Source organism: Cynocephalus volans, chromosome 5 (genome assembly GCF_027409185.1).
Source record: "Cynocephalus volans isolate mCynVol1 chromosome 5, mCynVol1.pri, whole genome shotgun sequence".
Classification (NCBI taxonomy): domain Eukaryota; kingdom Metazoa; phylum Chordata; class Mammalia; order Dermoptera; family Cynocephalidae; genus Cynocephalus; species Cynocephalus volans.
In genome coordinates this window covers 153,177,740-153,199,185 of record NC_084464.1, presented here as the reverse complement: position 1 = coordinate 153,199,185, position 21,446 = coordinate 153,177,740, and the positions used below count along the sequence as shown (strand labels likewise).

The window sequence follows — 21,446 nt, the reverse complement described above, 5'->3', positions numbered from 1 at the left end:
TTGTACATGAATGGTCACTGCAGCATAACTCCATACAAAAATCCATTAAAAACTCATTAAAAAGGCAAAACAATCCAAATGTCCATTAACTGATGAATAAACAAAATGTATTATATCTATTCAATGAAATATTAGCTATAAAAAGGAATGAAATACTGATACTTGCTACAAAATAAATGGACCTTGGAAATTATTATGCTAAGTTAAAGAAACCAGGTGAAAAAACCACATATTATATGATTCTATTTACATAAAATGTCCAGAAAAGTCAAATCTACTGGTGGTTGTCTAGGGATGGGGGAGTTGAGGAGAAATGAGGAATGATACTGAGTACAGTATTTCTTTTTGGGGTGATAAAAATATTCTAAAATTGATTGTGGTGATGGTTATACAACTTGGTGAACAGAGTCAGAACCATTAATTGGTGGATTTATGACATGTAAATTGTATCTCAATAAAGCTGTTTTTAAAAATCAAAGAATCTAATGTTTAATAATTCCCCCCACCCAAAAAAACAACACTTTGAAATTTCTCATATAAGCGAAGGGCATAACATACCGTTTAGAGAAAAAAACAGTTAAAAGACAACGTGGGGGAGTTTATGCAACAAACAAATAACTAAGCTTAAGTGAATACTGATTAAAACTTCATTGTATTCACTGATGCTAAGATTTTTAACTATAATGCTATAAGATATTAACTAGAGGTCTGGAAACTAACCTTTGGCCATCAGAACACTGCGAAAACAACTTGAACAGACTTTTAAAGCAACAGATTTTGTTGGTTAATCAACTAGAAATTTAGGGAATCCTCTATAAGCTTTGCTCCAACCTATCCATCATAGAATTCTATTCGTTTTTATCCCTCATAGGAAGGGCCTTCAAAAAGTTCATGGAAAGATTCATAGTATCTTTCTATTCCATTTCCCCACAATCTTTTTGAAGTACCCTTGTATTCCTGGTATCTGCCCAGATTTCCCCATATTCGTCTCCTCTTCCTCCTCTAATTACCACCATAATCACTGTCCAAATTTCCTTCATCTCTCACCTGGAGAACACCTAAATTATGTGGCACGTTCTCCACACATTTACAGCTATCTTTTCAAAAACCTACCTGATCAGGTGAGTGACACCAACCCACTCCTGTCATCCCCTTAAAATGGTCTATCATTTCTCACTCTTTGGATGAACAACAACAAAAAAAAATGTGTGTATATAAGGCCCTGCTTGGTCTAGCTCCTACTGTCTACCTTTCCAGCCTCATCACACACCATGCTCCCAGCCCCTTGCCCCAGGTACTACAGTCTTTTTATAGTTCCTTGGCACAGGGCCTTTAAAATGAAGCTTATTCTCTCTGTTTGGAATATTCTCCACCAGGGCTTCCCCATTAGTCAATGTGTATTCGCCCATCTTAGTTAAAGCATCATGTAATGAGGAAAGGCTTCCCGACCTCACCAAACAGATCAATACCCCCTTTTTATGCTCTCATTGTACTATCATTCACCTGTAAAGAATTCATTGCAGTACTCTGATATTCACTCGTATGATTATTTAACTAATACTTGATTTAAAACAAAGACTGTCACAAAGGTGATGGTAGTTACTGACACCAAGAGACAGAACGTAAGTTCCTTTAATGCAATTTAAGTTAGTAAGAGGTTAACTGTACACCAACTGATGTCAAGCTGAAATCAATCCTGGCAGAAGTACAAACATCCTTCCCCTTCTAGTTCCCAAAGAGGCACCCACCTGTTCACAATACTGCCTGACTAGGATTAGGATTCCATGAGATACTTTCTAAGGACTCTCACACTAAGATCCTTAAGATAAACTCTTATTTAAATGTAAGATTTCCTGTCAAACTCACAGGGAATTTTAATATACTCGTGACCTTTATTCCTACCTGTTTTAGAAAACCTACCTGTATGCCAGTCTACTCACCAGGTGCAAAATAATATCAACAGGGGTCGGGGGGATGGCCAGTTAGTTCAGTTGGTTAGAGCGAGGTGTTGATAACAGGAGGGTCAAGGGTTTGGATCCCCTCACTGGCAGGCTGTCCTCCTCCTCCCCCCACAAAAAACCATCAACACATTCTATAGTGCTTACAGCAAGCCGTGTAAAGGAAAGGCCAGTTTCCCAGAATTTCTTAGTAGGCCCATCTGAGATCCACTCCTGCTCTCTCCTACTAGAGAGTAAGCTCTAAGAACAGAAACCCTGTCTTTTTGTTTAGATTTTCCTCTTTTGTTCATATTTCTCTTTGTTGTTTGACAGGGAATAGATATTTGTTAAGAATGATTTAAAATAAACAAATACATATAAGACACAGCACTGTAAAAGCTTTGCACAGAAAAACCTGGATTTGAATTCCAACTATGTCACCTTATTAAAAGTTGTTTAACCATTACCCTCTTGGCACACTGGGCATTACATCACTCTCACAGAAGCTGCTGAACCTCAGAATCTAAGTTGTCTATTTACAGAATAGAAACGGTACTTTTCCACAGAAACATTATATGTAAAGCTTTTACAGCACACTAAAATTGCTCAACAAGGGTTAGCCATTATTAAAATGAAAATCCTTCTCTTTGGTAGGCATTCTCCATTTAAATTAATAACAGCAAAGGATCCATCATCATCATTTACATTAATAGCAAACGAACATTATTCACTTGGCCATTTGAAAGTATATTCTAAAGTTATTTACATTACTAGGGTAATAAAGAGGCATCAGATTTTTTTTATGGTTGACAACATTACTTCACACTTCAATCAAGCAACAGTTGAATTCTAACAAACCGAAGCTGTGCTTACTAGCTTTCTTTCATGGGGCGGGGGGGGAATATAAATTAGACTTCTTAAACATTTTCAGTCTGAAAACAGGTGTCATCTGAGACCCTCCTTTAAAAAAAAATGCACCTACTGCAGACATTTAAGGCACTACTCAGAGAAATACCGAGTAATACAGTACATTTCAAAGGCTCATTTATTATATATGCTTCCAACTAACCTTTCTCTAGATTCTCTAAAATTGTATTTCTGCAATAAATCTGATCATCAGACAACAGACATAGATCATTTTATCTAATTCTTCACTGAATGAATGCCTTAACTAAAATTTAATATTAGGTCCTCAACTTTTAAAGAAGGTTGATAAAATTTTTTCCCTAAAACATTTTACTAATATGTTAAATAATTATTTTTTACCCCAAAAGTCCCTAATTCAAGAATTCACAATTTGTATTCTCAGAAACAGGAGAGTAATTCAGCTAGTGTTTTCTTTTTATGAATGACGAATGATTTAACATGTTTCTCCCTTCTTAACTCAGCTTCTAGGGATCTTGCTGGTATGTTTATTTTACTAATTTGAACACACATCTCAAACGTCTACTGACATCTAGTTCTCTGCTATATTTAACTAGTTTTGTTGTACACAAAATAAAATGTCTTCTAATGTGCTTAATTTTGCTAACTAACCTGCTTTAAAGTTTTTTTAATTGGCTGGAGTACAAATTTACTCAGCATTTATTGAGCTAATGTGAACCTAGCACAAGACTTTAGAAACAGCTTTTCATCATCCAGTTTCCCTTCTAGTGAGTTTTTCCAAACCTAAGTTTTCTATGTAGTCCACTGTTGCTCAATCCTAAGCATCAAATTCAATTGTCTAGAACCTCCACCAAAGACCATTTGTTGAGAATTTTGTCAATATAACATTTGGTACTTTAGAAAAAAAAGTGATGAAATGCTGCCAGCTCATTAGAAGCTTTTAATAAATGTCTATCAATAATTCAATGTACAAGAGTATATTTAATCTATCTTTAGATCTACAGGATATGACAGAACAACAAAAATGATAGATCTGCAGGATATGACACAATACCTGATATACAGCAAGCATTCAACAGTAAACCTTCATTATCCAACTGATAACTTAAAGCCGCTATAACATCACTACTAGTAACTATCAAGCTTCATTCCAACCCTCATTTTAATCAGGTATGTCAACCCATCATCAAGAACTGGGACTGTTATTCTCTCCGTATTCTCAAAATCTGATCCAGGACAGAAAACACATCATGGTTTTATACTGGAAAATGCTTAAGAAAATGGAAGTTGACGCTGGGACCTTTCTTTTCCTTTGCCTGACAATTCCCATCTGTATGCTGGGGTCAGAAGACCACAGCTGCATGTTCTCTAGGCTTGGGCTCTCCAGCTATCCTGTTTTCTCATGTATAGGTTTTAATCTCACCACTCTACTTTTTGGGATTTGACTCCCTGATGATGTGTTTTCCAAAGTCTTAAGTGGCTGTTGATTCCAGTTAATCTGTCCCATCAAGCGATTCCTCAGTTAAGACTATTTTAACTTTTCTAGGGGCTACTGGTGCCTGCCATGCTATTGCTCAGACTCTGAACTCTGCTTCCCAAATCTAAGCTTCTTTCACTCATATGCCACATTCTAGTATATTTAACGTCAGGCGACAAAACCATTTCTTACACAAACATTCTATGTCCATCTGTCCTCAGTGACAAAAGTAAAGTCCTAGTCTTGACTGGCCTCTTCCTTTGACCACTCAAGATTCATCATTTCAACGGAAAGATACTAAACAAGAGCCTGGGTCTTCAGTCTAATTCATTCTCCCCTCAAGTACACAGAAGAGTGCTCCTGAAACTTGTAAAATTTTAAATTTCTACACTATCAATTGTAGGCCCACAACAAATGCAAATTTTTAATCTGAAAACCTCCTCAAGTCAAAAGACTTTAATCAAGGTTTGAGGAATGTTTTACCTGAGATATGTTAGCTGATGCTGGCTACTCCACCACAAAATTTACCTTAATAAATATCTTAAAAGTTGCTCATTATCATTTCTTTTTCTGCAAAGGGCCAGATAACAAAATACTTTAGGATTTTCAAGCCATACTGTCTTTATCGCAACAACTGTTCAGTTCTGTCCCTTGTAGCAGGTAAGTAGCCATAGACAATTCCTATGTGAACGGGCACAGTGTGTTCCAACAGAAATTTGCAAAAGCAGGCTAACCCTTGAATTTGAGCAATATTCTCAGTCCTACAGATGTGTGTTTTTGTCCTCCCTCCTCTACACACTGACTCATTACCCCAAATTTAACAAAATGTTATACTTCACTCATCCTTGCTATTTCAAGCAAACTCTTCACTTCAAAAATTTAATCCCTTTCTCAATTTGAGCAAGATTAAATGCATTCTACTATGATCTTGAAACGGCCAAAGAATGTATTATCAGTCATATTCCAGAGAACCAGCAACATCTTGTTCATGTACAAATTAATCTATGCCTTAAAGGTTGCTGGCTCTATGACCAATGGAATTAACCTGAAGTGTAAATCTAAAATAACTAAACAGTAATAAACTCAGTCTATCTTTCTCAACAATAGCCCTTTAGGGCTTTCAGTATACTGATTAGGTAGGATCCCTCAAATCTCTAAAGAAATCAAAAACTTCACCAAAGTTCCTGCAACCAACACAATACTGATGCTTTCAATTCAAAATAGCATGCTGACCAGATAATTTTCTTTTCTTCCTCCTACTGACAAGACAATAAAGGACTTGGGAAAAAAAGAGGGGCGAGGTAGAGGGGAATAAAAATTCACAGTGAAAAGTAGAATGAAGAGGGGAGAAGAATCAGCAGACAAGAGATGTCACAAACTTCCAGAAAATGGAAATGTAATAAAAGGATTGGTAACTGATTAAATGAGGAAACCACAAACCACAGTACACACAAAAGATACAGCCAAGGAGGAAAATAATTTGCCCTGCAGAATTCAGTCTCAACATCCAAAATCAAGGTATTACAGAGGAAAGAAGCAGCACAAGTGAACTAATGCCTCACCCACTATTGCAAAAAGTCAATAATGTCTAAAATTGACCATTCAAGAAACAGTGGTATAAAAATATTATTTAGTGATATGAAGGTAATCACCAGAAGAAATAAAGTGTTAAGAATTAAAACATTGCTCTTTGGAGGATCAAGCATACAGTGAGAAGAAAGAGCCTGCAATAAAATCTCTTTGGTATTTCAAAAAAAACTGCATGCTTATGTTACTTTATAAAATATAGTAATTATATTTTAATACCATCTTGTTTCTAAATCACGTGCAACTTTAGCTCTCCACAGTTCATCTCTCCCCCCAAAATTCCTATGCTGCAGTCCTGGGTAACCCCCAATGTGACTGTATTTGGAAACAGAGCCTTTACGGAGGTAATTAAAGTTATATGAGACTATTAGTCCAATATGATTAGTGTCCTTATAAGAAGAAACATCAGAGAGCTCACACTCTCCCCCCACTCCCTCTCCCATGTGAGGACACAATGAGAAGGTGGTTCTCTGCAATTGAAGAGAGTCTTCCCCAGGAACCCAATCAATGGACACCTTGATCTTGGAATGCCTGTAGAGCTTTTTTTTAAAAAAAGACACCCCCCTCAAGTATATACATAGCTTTGAATGCTTTTTTAAAACAAATCCTTCTCATTTACAATGATTACTATTCCCAGTTCTAAACCACTGCAAGGTAAAAGCTGAGAAGGTTTTGCATTCTCATGTCCTAATTCCCAACTTTATTTTACCACGATGAAGGACAAGATAAACATGGTGATGTGGTTTTTGTATTTAGTGAATTCGGTCAAAAAAAAATTTACAATTATTTTATTTAAATGTGTAATTATTGGCATTCCCATGACTTTTACTAAAGCCTTTAATGGTCTACATTGCAGAGGCTTGAATTCTAACATGCTTTATTTTATATTCAGAATATGAATTTATTTATAAACGATAGGAATAAAAATTCCAAGGCACTATGGTGAAATATTTATGTTATAAATAAAAACATAGCTCATAAAAAATATTAGAAGGAAATACAAAATGATAATCAGTTTTGTTAGAGTAGCTTAGGTAGGCAGAATTCTAGGACAGCCTCCAAGATTTGTGCATCCTCTCTCCCCACCCCACCCCCCCAACTGCTACATGCCCACTCTCTTCACATAATCCCCACCCTTGTGGGTGGGACCTGTGATTATGATGGGATAGTCATGCCCATGATAACTATGTTATATAAAACTCCACTTTAGCAGAATGGAGATAGAATTTCCTGATGGCTTTGAAAATATCATATATGAAAGGGCTCCAAGCCTACTGGGATCTGAGGGTAGCCACTAGAAACTGAGAGTGACTCCCAACCCACAGCCAATAAATAAAACAGAAACCTCAGTCCTACACTGAAAATGACTTTCATTCAGCCAACAACCTGAATGAGCTGGGACGAGAACCCCAAGTTTTAAATGAGGGCACAGCCCTGGCTGACACCTTGATGTTAGCCCAGCAAGACTATCAGCAGAAGACCCACCTAACCAATGCCTGGATCCTAACCCATAGAAACTGTGAAATAAATATACACTGTTTTTAGCTATAAGCTAAGCTTGTGACAATTTGTAACACAGCAATATAAAATTAATAACACAGTAGAAAAAAGTTATGAATGATTTTTCTTCACTTTCTAACTTGGACATATAGATTTTTAAGTTTTCATAAATATTCCCATGAAACCTATCTTTATTAATAATTCAATGTACAAATTAAATTTGTAAAGTAAAATATTTCTGCTTTTTCCTGAACAACTTTAAAAGTGAAAACAGAAATTCAACATTTTGCACATAGGAATAAAAAGTAAATAACATATTTGTTTCACTGATAGTCATTTTAAAGAGCACATTATTCACCAAATTTAATACTTGAGAACCAACAAACCTTAGTCAAAAACTAATTCTTCTCTATATCCAAAATTTCTCACTTTATTCCATGTAGGTTCTTCTTTCTCAAGTAGCATGATCTTCTATACAATTTTTAACTTGGAATTCAGTTCAATATAAGCAAGTAACAAAGTAACACATAAAATTAGATGCACTTGACAAAATGTGACCAGAGAACAATAACTTTAGAATTAACAGTAGCAAATTTCACATTAAGCACATTCTAAAAAAATAATGTGACTAGTAGTAATATTCTTTTTTCTTAAAAAACTCCTTTCAAATCTTTTTCTTCCTAAGATTTTTAAAGTAAATTTCTTTGTAAAAAATGTTTGAAGTAAAACTCTAATATAAGTGTGGGTTAACTCCTACTGAAAAAATAATATTCTTGAGCAATCATAATTTTTTAAGAGCAAAGGCCAAAAAACGATGTTACAGACATTCTGAGAGGACCACCCAGATCAAGCTTTTAACAAAGGCACAGCTTCCCATTTTATATTTTAAAAAGTGCCAGTATGAAAGTGTTTCAAAGGCATCTTTGAAAAAAATAGACATGTAATTGCAATAAAATATGAAATGTTATAATACTTAATAATCAAACATAAGAAATAATCTTTTAAAAAAATTTCTTATAACTTTTTTTCTGATATAACATTTTAATACAGAAAAATTGGAAAATACAAAAAAAGCACCAAGAAGAAAATGCAAATTATAATCTTACAATTCATCACTCATTCAAAATACATTTACTAGTGCTAGGCACTAAGAATACAACAGAATTAGGCAGACAAGATCTTTGTCAGAACTTATGATCTGCTTTTGGAAACAGACAATAACTAACAGACACAGTTTGCAGAGTGTAGTTAGGTACAAAATAAAGATAGTAACTTTAAGTGGTGAAGACTATGCAACATTGTATATCTTTCTCAGAATCTCAAATCCAGAATCCCTTTTTCTTTTCAAGTACAAGATATTATAAGGGAAAATGATGTCTATTTTCCTAAAATTATAAACCTGAAGTATATAAACACCTATCTAGTAAGATTAAACCTATTTGCCAATTTTGTAAGTGGAAAAAAGAAATTCTCTAGTTAAAAAAAAAAAAAAGAGAGAGAGAGAGAGAGAAAAGGGAACCATAATTTGATTTTTAAAAGCACCAAGATTATTATGACAAATACAAAAGCTTATATGTTTTACAAGTATCTTTTCCTATGGGCTACAAGCATTTTCACATAAATAATTAAAACCTTTTATATTATATATTAAGCAGAATATATCCCATTTCTCAAGTATGACTGTTGTCTAAGGTTAACATTACAATTTTTAATACTGTTAAAAAAGAAGAAATATATTTTAGAATCTAAATTAGTTTAAATCTGTGTCTATAACAAAGAAAAATTTTAATCAACTCTACCCCAAAAACCATTATTTAAAGACCTAAACTTATTTGCATGAGTCCTTTAATTCAACACACAAATTTACCCATCCTTTCTGATGGACTTTGGACATACTGTCCTCTCAGAACTCATGTGGAGGGCCGGCCCGTGGCTCACTCGGTAGAGTGCGGTGCTGATAACACCAAGGCCCCGGGTTCGGTTCCCATATATGGATAGCCGGTTCGCTCACTGGCTGAGTGTGGTGCTGACAACACCAAGTCAAGGGTTAAGATCCCCTTACCGGTCATCTTTAAAAAAAAAAAAAAAAAAAAAAGAACTCATGTGGAAATCTGATCCCCATGTGGCAGTGTTGGAAACTGTTTGAGTCATGGGGGTGGTTCCCCTATGAATGGATTAATGCTCTCCCTGGGGGGTGGGAGTAGTGAATGAATTCTCACTCTTATTAGTTCCTGAGAGAGCTGATTGTTTAAAAGACCCTGGCACCTCCCCCCTCTCTCCCTCTCTCCCTCTCTCTTTCACCATATGATCTGCTTGTACCTTCGCGCTGCCTGCCGCTCTCCACCATGAGTAGAAGCAGCCTGAGGTCTGCGTCAGACATAGCTGTCCTAGAATCGTAAGCAAAAAAACCTCTGCTCTTTATAAATTACCCAGTCTCAGGTGTTCTGTTATAGCAACTCAAAATGGACTAATACACTCTCCAAATCCCTGGAATAAAGGGTGTTAAAAAATACTCTAAAAAAGTACACAGGCTTTATGGTGCCAGCCAAGACGGAGTAAACTCACCACACTGACTCTCTCTCTCTCAGTGAGGACAACTAAAAATACCAGACTAAATACAAAAAGCAACTACTTGAGGACTCTAAACGTAAAACAGCAGGCAAACTGGAGACAGGCATCAAAACTGAATAATGACCACTGAAACCTGGGGAGGAGGCTGTGTGTGGGAGCTGAGGTAAATTTCATAGGGTTCTGTATTCCTCCATGATCTCCCAGCTTTGATCTCAGTGCTGGTGGCAGAATCAAAGAACAGTGCAGCCTTTTCCTTTTGGCAAAACATAGGGGGTTTCGCCTAGTGTTTTTGCTTCTAGCAATTTCCTATGTCTTGCCACAAGACTAGGTAAAAGGACTCCTCCGTGTCCTTTTAGAGGAGGAGGAGGGAAGGAAAGGAGAAGAGAATCTCCTGTTTCTCCTCCTCCTCCTCCCTTTTCTATCCTGGCCCTGCCAAGGACTGGAAGGAAGGCAGCCTCTGTTGCCACACTGACATCTAAAACCTCAACAGAAGACCTATCTCTGGCCAGAGGAACAGGGAAAAAGTGGCCCTGGGATCTGGAGAAGAGGATCCCCTAATTTTGTGTATGAACTAAATTAAGTCCTGGGCTTATCCTGGAATCGTGCTTACATAAAACATACCCAAAGAAGCACAGCAAAGGCTTTGAGAACTAAAACCCACGTAAGTCACTACTCAAAACCTAGACTAACTCCTGAGTGGAACGTGTTCTGGGTGTACCTAAATAGCAGAACAAATGCTTTGAAAATTGAACGACACTGGAATCACACCACAAAACAGCAAGACAGAACTTGCATCTTCAATTTAACTAAGTTGAATGCCTAATAAACAAAAATCAACATTCTTCAGAGAATTTTAATAGTCTTACAATGCAGTATTGAAAATGTCCAGCATACAAGTGAAACTTACTTGACATACCAAACACACACACACACACACACACACACACACACACACACACACACACACACACACACACACACACAGACACACACACACACAGACACACACACACACACACAACCAGGAAAATCTGTCCACTGCTCAAAGAAAAGACAATCAACAAATGCCAATACCAAGATCACAGACATTGGAATTATCAAAGACTGTAAAGAGGTTATAGTCATCCTCAATAAAGGAAATGAGAATACTCTTGAAAAAAAGCAAAGAGATTTCAAGCAGAGAAATAGAAACTACAAAAAAGAAACAAATGGAAATTTTAAAACTGAAAAATACAGTATCTGGAAGAAAAAGGTAGTATGGAGCCAAATACAAGAGCCATACAATTTTTACTAGTGACGTTAAATACTTTAAGAAGTAAAAGGCCATAATCATAAAAACTTTCTCATGAACATTATCTATGATAGTTTAAAAAACAAAATACAACCTACATGCCCATGAAAAGAAATACAGTAAGGTACAGTAAGATATGGTAAGTTAACCTGATACATACATTATTGATGTAGAAATACAGAAATGTCTAACATGTTAAATGGCAAATATAAAATATCTGCAATAATTACCACTTCATAAATATAAGAATTAACTTCAAGATAAGGACAGAAAAAATGTTCGGAAAAAAATCTGTTGTAGCAACTGATATAATTTATTAGGCATAGACCATTTTCTTAAAATTAGAAAAGAGTCCTACCACATTTATTTTCTCTATTTAATGCCTTTCTCTCCATCTAGATGGTTTTCAAGCCATAATCCAGCTAACCTATTAGATGAAAACTTTTTCAAGGTACTTCTAACCCAGTTAAAATAGAACAGAACAAAATAGAAAACAACAAAGTGCACTGTCCAATCTTGGGTAATACTTTCTTGCTGTTATATGTATGTATGTGACTACTGGATCATGACGCTTTACTTCTTATTGTGGGTTGTGGAAAAGATACAAATATACTTTTTGAAAGACACTGCTAAGCCCATAGCTATAATAGAAGATGAAATTAAAATCAATTAGAAGAAAAAGAAAACATTATTAAATTCTTTCTAGGTAATACTGCTTGTCAAAGGCTGAGTGTGTACAGTGCAATCTGTTTTGATGTTTTTTTTTAAAAGGAGATTAGCAAATATCTAGAGATGTAAAAGAGACAGTGGTATCAAATCGAGATTTTCCTCCTTGTTGTAATCAGAAAAATGGAAAAAGGTAATAGCTTTCACTCTTAAAATATTATCCTGCCATCAGTGGCGTAGATACGTGTGTGCGCGCGCACAGATATATAGATCTATCCATCCATCCATGTATATCTCTGTCCATTCATCCACTGTAGAAAACTCTGTCTTTACATACTGTAAATCCTTAATAAATAGCAGCCAATAAAAGTATTTTTTTGATATCCTCCATGATGCCTAAAACAGTTACATATTACGTATTCAAATATATGACAATTTGACTTTGACAAAAGTAGCTTACTGGGTTGCTTCCAAAGGTAATCAGGTAACCAAATACAAGCTAGCAAAACAACTTTATCCAGCTTCCTCGTACCTTAATTAACTTGAACAGAGCAGATTAATTTTACTCAAAGACATGGAATGCCAAAGCCATGGCTGAAGATATAAATGTCTCTTTAACTCCCCCCGCCACAAACTTTACTTTTTTTCATACCCTAAAAATTAACAGGCACAGAACTTTACGTTTAATAAGCTTTGCAACCCTACATCTATAATCCTATGCCAATATTATGGATATAAAGAATATATTTAATGCAGCAGAATGTTTCACTGTGAAATAATCTCCAATACCACTTGTAATATTGTATCATAAAATAATCACCCTTGTATACAACTTTACTTTCAAAGTTAATCATAATATTCTAACTCAGATTAGTAAAGTTTTATAATCAAGGTAAATGTAACTAAAGACAAATAAAGAATTGGGGAATACAAAACCAAATTCAACTGATTAATAGTTCAAAGCTAAATGGTTACTTAGGTCAAATCAAGCCAATATTCACTGACCATCTACTGAAGATAGACAAACAATATTAACTGCTTTAGGAAACAAAGAATAACATGAAGACCCTTACAGCAAATATGTAACAATTTACTGAAGTGAAAGGGGAGAGTCATATACATACCATTGCTATAGTAGATTCTAAGCATTCTGAGATTTACTGTTGTTAGCTTTGACAATTCACTACCGATCCCAAAGGTCTCTAAAATATAATCACAGGTAATTTTGCAGACACACTAATTTGAAGTGTGTATATTAAACTTAACTGTTAGTGACTAATAAGCATTTTTGTTATTCTCTCCTCACACTCATAGGCATTTAACAGAGGAATAATATACTAAAATGATATTTAAAATTTGGGGGATTCAGAAGGACCTCAGACTTTGCCTTATGAACACAATATTGGCACATGACATAATTTAGAGCCAAAATAAAAAATGCTACTAGGGACAGTATTCAGACCGTAAATGAAATACACATCCAGTTGGAAACAACAGAGAAAGATTTAATAATGAAAATGGAATGACTGAGAAAAGAGAACATTCCTGTTATAGCTTTGATTCTACTTCCACACCATTTACATTTATAACATATTCATCAATAAATTTCTCTTTACAGTGATTTACAAAAAGGATGGAAGAAGTGGCTATTTCCTAATGGGAATGCAGTAGACTCTCAATGGAATGCTGCCCTTTCCTACTGGAAAACCACTGAGTTGGAAAACCAATAAGAGACACAGTGAATATACACTTCATAGTTTTGCATATAGTAAATTTCCCATTTCATAACACCATGTATATGAAAGGTATATAAGAATATTTATGTATTTATTCATAAATGCAATCTTATAAAAAGCCTTAAATCCATAGCTCAGAAATCTGGAGATCTGAAGGCAAAGGAAATCTGAAAAGTTTTTAAAAGTAGAAAGTGATTCAAATAAAACAGTTTTTTGAAGAGATTAACCTAGTAAAAATTAATTTAAAAAACCTAGTTCTACTTATGAACTAGAAAGAGAATAGTAACCTCAAAGCCAATTAAAAACTGACTATAACAAATCAAGAGAGAAGTGATGAGGACATGGACTAGAGTACTAATATTGAGAATAAAAAGAAAGGGAAAGACACAAAACACTTAAAAAAATAATTCATTAGATTTCACGACTGACAAGATATGGATGAAAGACAGGCATCTAGGATAATTCCAGGTTTTCAAGTCTGAGTATTCAGGATCATGATTTTACTAGTGACATAAACAGGAAGTTTAAAAGCAAGAAGTTTTGTGGAGGATAGATAAGTTTAGATTCAGGGTGATAGCAATACAATTTCAAGTGCGCATGTATGCAAAATACCTAGAGGATACAAGACTGAATCCCAGAAGAGAAAATCAAAAATATAAGTCGTTCCTGAAGAGATAATAGGTCAGAGACATAAGGAAAAAAATACTGAAAACTAAATATCAGAGGGAGAATAAGTAGAACAAGAGCCTACTAGGCCTTAGGATAAAATCATTTCAGAAATGAGAGGCAATACAAAGACTTAAAAAAGGCAGTTGCATGACAAAAGAGAAAGATAGTAATAAGTATTATTTGTCAACTCTAAAGCCCTTTGTCAATTTTTAAGCATTCTCACAATTGCTGTAATCCCTTTTACCTTCAGAATGGCCTGATAAGGTATTTATTATTCTCATTTTATACATGTATAAACTTAGGGTAAGTGACTTAGCTAAACTAAAACTACTAGTAAGTTACAGAACCATGTCTCAAACCTAGCTCTTCTGGCTACCCATTCATAAATATGATCTAGTTTCCAAAAACAAGCCCACCAGCTACCAACCAACTATATACAACTGAGTCACTGAATAAGATGGTAGATGACTGTGGAGCATCAGCCGAATAACCAAAACCGCTTTGACCAAAATATAAAAGATTATAAAGCTTCTGAGTCTACAGATGAAATAACAGCTAAGTAAATTCCATTTAAACCTGAATTTTAAGCAATCCTCAATAAGGCTTAAGGGTCTTCAAATCCTCAACAAGGAAGTTCCCTTTCACTAAAGAATTCAAATAAAACTAAAATGGACCAACTCCAACCTTCTCCCAAAAGCTAAGACACATACTGCTTTGGGTTTGGAGAAAATATTACAAAAGTAATATGGTAATATATGCACAACATGAAAAACTCCAACTATCAAAGTTCTCATTCACTGCACCCTATCCACCTACTGCTTTCTTCAGAAATAAACACTGTTAAAAGTCTGGTAAGTCACCTTCCAGAATTTTCAACATTCATCTATCTACCTACCTACCTACCTACCTGTCTACATGAGGGTACTTCAAAAAGTTTGTGAAAAAACTGAGTTAAAAGATAATATGAAAAACACCATATACCCTTATGTATATAAAACAAAAACTTATGTACCCTATAAGCATGTACAATTACAATGTGTCAATTAAAAAATGTTAAAAAACATTATACCGATCTTTCCATGAACTTTTTGAAGTTGAAGCCCCCTAATCAGTGCAGCACCACTAATCAGCGCAGCACCACTCAGTGGAGACTGGTCAGGAATACAGATCTGCAGGGCGTGCAGTTTGCTGAAAAGTCTCAGATCCAGACCAGAGTTTCCACACAACCCAGTTGTACCAGAACTCACAAGACCTGGAAGTCAACAATTAAAACCCAAGCTGCACAAAAAGCCTTCCCCAGGGAATCAGCAGCAAGGCAGCAATTTAGCTCAACTACAGGACTGAAGTGCTGGTCCCCACAGGAAGCTCCTCCACTTCAGAATTAAGCAAAGGACAATAAATTACTTCCAGTGCAGAGTTTAACTGGTGGGAACAGAGAATAATCCAACACAGAACTGAAAGAAAAAACAAAATACGCACAGATCAGACAAAGTTTGATATTACCTATAAAGGTCTGACACCACCAAAGAACAGCTATAAAACCTAGAAGGACTGGAAGCCTCCTGGGCTCCCAAACCAGGGAGCAGGTGGGCTGGGGAACTCAGCCATGCCCCCTCAACATCCGCAAACAGCCCAGCAATGAACACCACGCCAACTGCAAGAATCGCTCCAGGAGGTGGGGCAGTATGGGGCCTTGGGCCTCAGCCACACCTCCCCTACACCCACAACCAGCCCCATGACAACCACCAAGCAGCTGCAGGAAGCACCCTGGGCTCCTGAGCCTGGGTGGTAGGGGGCCTAGGGCATCAACCACACTCCCCTGACATCTGCATCCAGCCCAGCAATGACGAGCCACACCCTTGTCTACCCTATAGGAATGAGGCGGTGCCAAAGGTCTCAACCACACCCCTCTTCCTTCCTACTTCTCCCACCCTATTTCCTTTCCCTTTTCCCTCTCCCCCTCCCCCCAATCTCCACAACATCTTAGAATGTAAGAAAATAATATTAATAAATGAATAAACTTAAAAATATAAAAAAGTATATTATAATATGAAGATACTTTACAGGGCCACAGAGATATTAACAACGACACTACATGTTCCTAAGTTGGAGCTTTTTAAAAATTGCCTTTCCTTAGTATTTCTTAGTTTGGGAGCCATTTAAGCACTAGTTTGAGAAAAATCTAAAGAAGTAGTTACAGAGCAGCCACCATTATTAAAATGCAAAAATCAGAAACATGCTAAGGATATATACTTATATAGTAACTGCACCCCTCTCCTATAAAGAAGGTACAAGATACATGAGCTTGCATTCAAAGGCTCAGAGGCTTTTTTAGTTTTCTGCAGAGAGTGAGTTGGTGGAGAACTGCAGGCTAAGTGGCTGTTGCTGTACAATACGTCCTTGTCAAGGCAAGCATATTTCTGTGGCACTCTGTTCTATGAGCAGGAGAGTAGCAGCACAGTAGTTTGTTCCCTTATTCTGTCGTTTGTGCCCTTATTTCGTCCTAGGATTATCATGAAGTGATAATAATTGACTAAAAATTACCAACTCCCACTCCCCCTCCTCCAACAAACAGAAACAATCCCAAAATCACACTCAAAAGATTCATACAGAAAAAAAGGGAAACTGTGAATGAGACGCAGAGGATATAAATTAGTTCTAATTTGATCACTAACTGTGCCCCTAACAAGCTGTGATTCTGAACAACTTTCATCATCTCTGGGTCTTGCTTCCTCATCTGTAAAATGAGCCTACTGAATGACATATCTTTCAACTATAAAATTTCTCATTTTTAGAAATCAAGTTTAAGCATAGAAGCAAGGAATCCAATTATAGAACTATAAACGTTAATTATGCTTATAGCTACAAATACATAAAACAATTATGATGTTCTTTACCCTATTCTAAAATCAAAGAGAACAGAAATGAATTCTCCATGCATGAAAAAAAAAAAAAATACATAAATAAACACACATACATGTATGAAAATTGCTTCTTTAGTTTGAATTTTCCCTGGGATCCAAATAATCCACTTTCCTTTAATTTTAGTTCTTTTCTATATCTTTTGTAAACATTGAAATGAAAAGATACGAATATTACCCCCTTTTAATTTTGAAGTATTCATGACAGTGAAATGGCCAAAATGAGAACTATAAAAATAGTGATTCATTTATAGAACTTCTTCATAACAAATCCCCCAAATTGTATTAGTTGAATCTCTCAAATAAATATGGTTTCTATTTCTAACGACACAGTCTTTAAAGTCACAATAAATTGGTAACAATAGTTAATGTAAAGAGCTACATTACTAGAGCAGATAAAATGCTGAATGATGTGAGTAGGCTTAATGTTAAGAAATTCTAATAAAATCTTATTAAACGAAATCTATAATTTTATTCATAGACCATTCAATTTACTACTGAAGTTTTAATTGCACACAAGAACATGGTTACATATGCAGAATTTAAAATCAAGCATAATCCATACAGTCTCTCTTAAACGCCCTTTCACTCACGAACACAGCATGACAGAAAGGGCCAAAACTTAATGAATGGAAGAGAGGAAGGAAGCAAGGGAGAGAGGAAACCTGAAGAAGATAAAAGATTCTACAAGATTTTGCTCTGACCCTCCTTTTCTTCTTTCTTTACATTATCTTCCTAGACCATTGTACCCACTCCTAAATCTTCATTTCTGGATTCATTCCAGGTGCCTGACCCATATATCCAGCTGGGTATCTCCACCTTAATGTTCCACAGACACCAAATATTTGAGATGTACGAAACTACTATATTGACTAAAATAGTAACAATAGGCTTTGGGCGGGTGAGGTATGGGTGATTTTAATCCCCCGTCCATAGTAAGACTCTTTTATTAACGCCCAAAATGATCTTTCCCCTCATGCTTGTTGCTCCCGGATTTGCCCATCTTAGTGACTGGTATCACACCATTATATAGACCTATTCACTTTTAAGCCAAAGCCCTGGCACCATCCTGTTCCTCATATCTAACTTCCTATTATTACTAATCTTCTCTTGTATTCATCCCTTAATCTTTTCCCATTATTATTATTTTAACTGAGCCCTTCATTTTCTCTACACTAATTTAACCTTCCTTCCCCCAATCTCATCCCTCTATTGCCCTTCCCTGCTCCACAAAGATACTAATCATTTTCCTAAAACACAAATTTAAAACTTGTGCTTTTATTTAAAACCCTTCACAATCTCCATTACCTTTTGATTAAAAAGGGGGTCCCTGTGCATGGTAAATAAAGGCCCTTCATCAGCAGACTCTTGCCTAATTTTCAAATCTCTCTTCCCAACCCCATGCCCTACCCAAAGTTGCTATTTCCTTGACAATGACCTTTTATCATCTGCACACAATGCCTCCTCCTCCTCATACTGTACATCATGGTGTACACATGGTATACACAGAGGTGACATCACTAGTCTTCATATAATAATTCTCATCAAATTACTTCTTAACTCTTGATGGTAATCCATTCCCATACTCACCCCTATCAGAATATGACCTGAGATAAAGGCTGTGTAGATATCTAATTAACGCTAGTGACCACCCTGAAGAATGTAATGACTGAGAGACAGCAAATATGCATAGATAACAAAGCTCAAACAACTAGCAACTATTCCCTTGCATTCTTTCTAACCACCAGTTGCTATTACATTAAAACCTTCATGAGTTATTATTATATTCTAGCAATCTGAAAATTACATTGTAATTAAAACAGAAAGAAAAAATTGACAATTTTGAAGGGCTAGCAAAATAAAAGTACTTAAAAGGATTAATTGGAATCATTAATTGTTATAGTTCTAAGAGGCCTGAGATATCTAATCCTTTGATTTTGCAAATAAATCAAAGTACTGATTGGGAAATTCTGTACAAGGAATGGTGTTGTAGCCTCTGGCTAACTCCTTTGGGATGTCACTATTCTTTGGCTAAGTTGGTCACAACCTTCATCCTTGTAAACTGCCACCAAAGCAGAGACAGGCTTCTAAGAGGTTCTGAGTTATCTAATGGAATAGGAACAAGTATTTGGAAAATTTTGCTCAATAAAAGGAATTGCTATAAGAATAAAAACCATTTTTACTGGTGTAAAAAAAGCCAAAGATGTTAATAATACCTACAAAAGCAGTTACTGCTTTATTAAATGCTTATAGAAAAACTACTCCAAAAATACAAGTCATTTCAGCAACAGACATACAATATGGTAAAAGCACATTTTTATGATTCTTATCCAAAGGTGTTGACATTTAGCTAAGGACAAGATGGATAACCCGCATTTTATTAACACTAAGAAAATGAATATTAGGGGGGCTGGCTGGTTAGCTCAGTTGGTTAGAGCATAGCCTTGTAACACCAAGGTCACGGATTCAAATCCCCACACTGGCCAGCTGCCAAAAAAAAAAAAAAAAAAAAGAAAGAAAGAAAAAGAAAATGTATATTAGCATTATCAGTAGACTTTCTCCCTATTTTAAGAGAATCATAAGCAACTATTTTGACAGTGTTACTCAACTTCGGAGGTGCTTTAGGAACCATTCTCACTCTCACTTACTCATTAAAGCCTTAAAGAAAGGTTAGCTGAAATACTGCCATTCACTTGACTAATATTTTTTAAAAGAGTCTATAATTCATATGTACTTATCACTAAATTAAGTCTGGGTTCTTTGTCCCAATTAGTAAAGTTTTATTTTATTATCTGCCTTTAGCAAGTTAGTACAGCTACACACAGAAGACATCATGATTGAGAATCACCTTCAAATAAAAACCACACTTCACAAAAATGGGACAGACAAGCAATAAACCAAATTTTAAAAATGTGTCTGTTTTGCTGCATTTTTTGTCAAGTTTTCCAGCAAGAATGCTCTCTCTGCAATTAATATAAAAACTTTTAGTTGGTTAGAGTGCAACTTTCTAAGACCAAGGTCAAGGGTTCAGATACCTGCCCCGGCCAGCTGCCAAAAAAACCCACAAAAAATTCTTAAAACAATATTTAGATAAAATGTCACTAAATGAGGAAAAACAAGACACATGCCCATACATCTATACAAAAAAAAAAAAAAAAAAAAAAAAAAAAGAATGTAAACTCCATGAGGGCAGAGATTTGAGTTTTTTCTAATCTTTTTTGTACACTATTGAATCCCTAGAGCCTAAAATAGTGCTGCACATGGTCAGTGTACAAAAAATTTGTTGAATAAATATTTTCACCAGGCAACTTTTCCAGTTGTTTTACCTGTTTGTTTTTTATGTTAAAATAAGCATTATAAAGCCTATAAGGAGTATATTTTTCTGCTCCATTATAATTCTTATTTACAAGTAGTATGCTACTAATCAAGTTCACAGGTTTCAGAGTTTGCCCAGGGCCAAGCAAAGTATGGCCTGCCACCTGTTTTTGTAGCACATCAAGCTAAGAATGGTTCTATATTTTAAAAGAGTTGTAAAAGACAAAAAATAATATGTGAAAGAGACCCACATATGGGACACAAATACTTACTATCTAGTCCTCTACAGAAAAAGTTTGCAGACCCCTGCAGACCTCTAGTTTGGGACTAGAGATTCCACTCACAAGAGAATGAATGTTCTCTGAACGCACACTTTCTTTCACCTATCAGTAGAATCTGCACTACTAGAAACATCTTTCACCTAAACCCTTCTTGACATCTAAACCTCTAAATTTTGGAATATTATTTAATTTAAAGAATATTAAATAAATGGCTTATTGTTTGGTGTTTATTTTTTTACCAGACCATAAGTGATTATGATGCTGAAGCTAGGGAAAAGCAAAGGAAAATTAAAATTAATTTTCCTTTTATGTTTTGCTTACTAAAAAAAAAAAAACCAAACAAGGTTAAAAGAGGAAAAAAATAAAAACTGAACCTAATTATATTTCAAATAAATGACAGAACCACATTAAAGAGAAAAAAAACTTAACCAAATAACGTTTGTACACAGTATTTTAACTATATGCCCTCAAGCTAAACAAAAAGTGAATTATATAAAAATATTAAACTCTGGTTAATAGGTTTATTTTCAGACATATGCTTTAGCAATTCTGAAATTATTTTCTGTGTATTTCAGGATTGAGCAAATGATAAGCAAATATATCATAGATA

The 21,446-nt window shown here is 35.4% G+C and overlaps 1 protein-coding gene across 3 annotated transcripts in view; it reads right to left on the bottom strand.

Annotated features, from left to right (window-relative positions):
* Positions 1 to 21,446, bottom strand: part of SCAF8 (SR-related CTD associated factor 8) — a 152,198-nt gene that overhangs the window by 119,547 nt on the left and 11,205 nt on the right. The window lies entirely within an intron of this gene.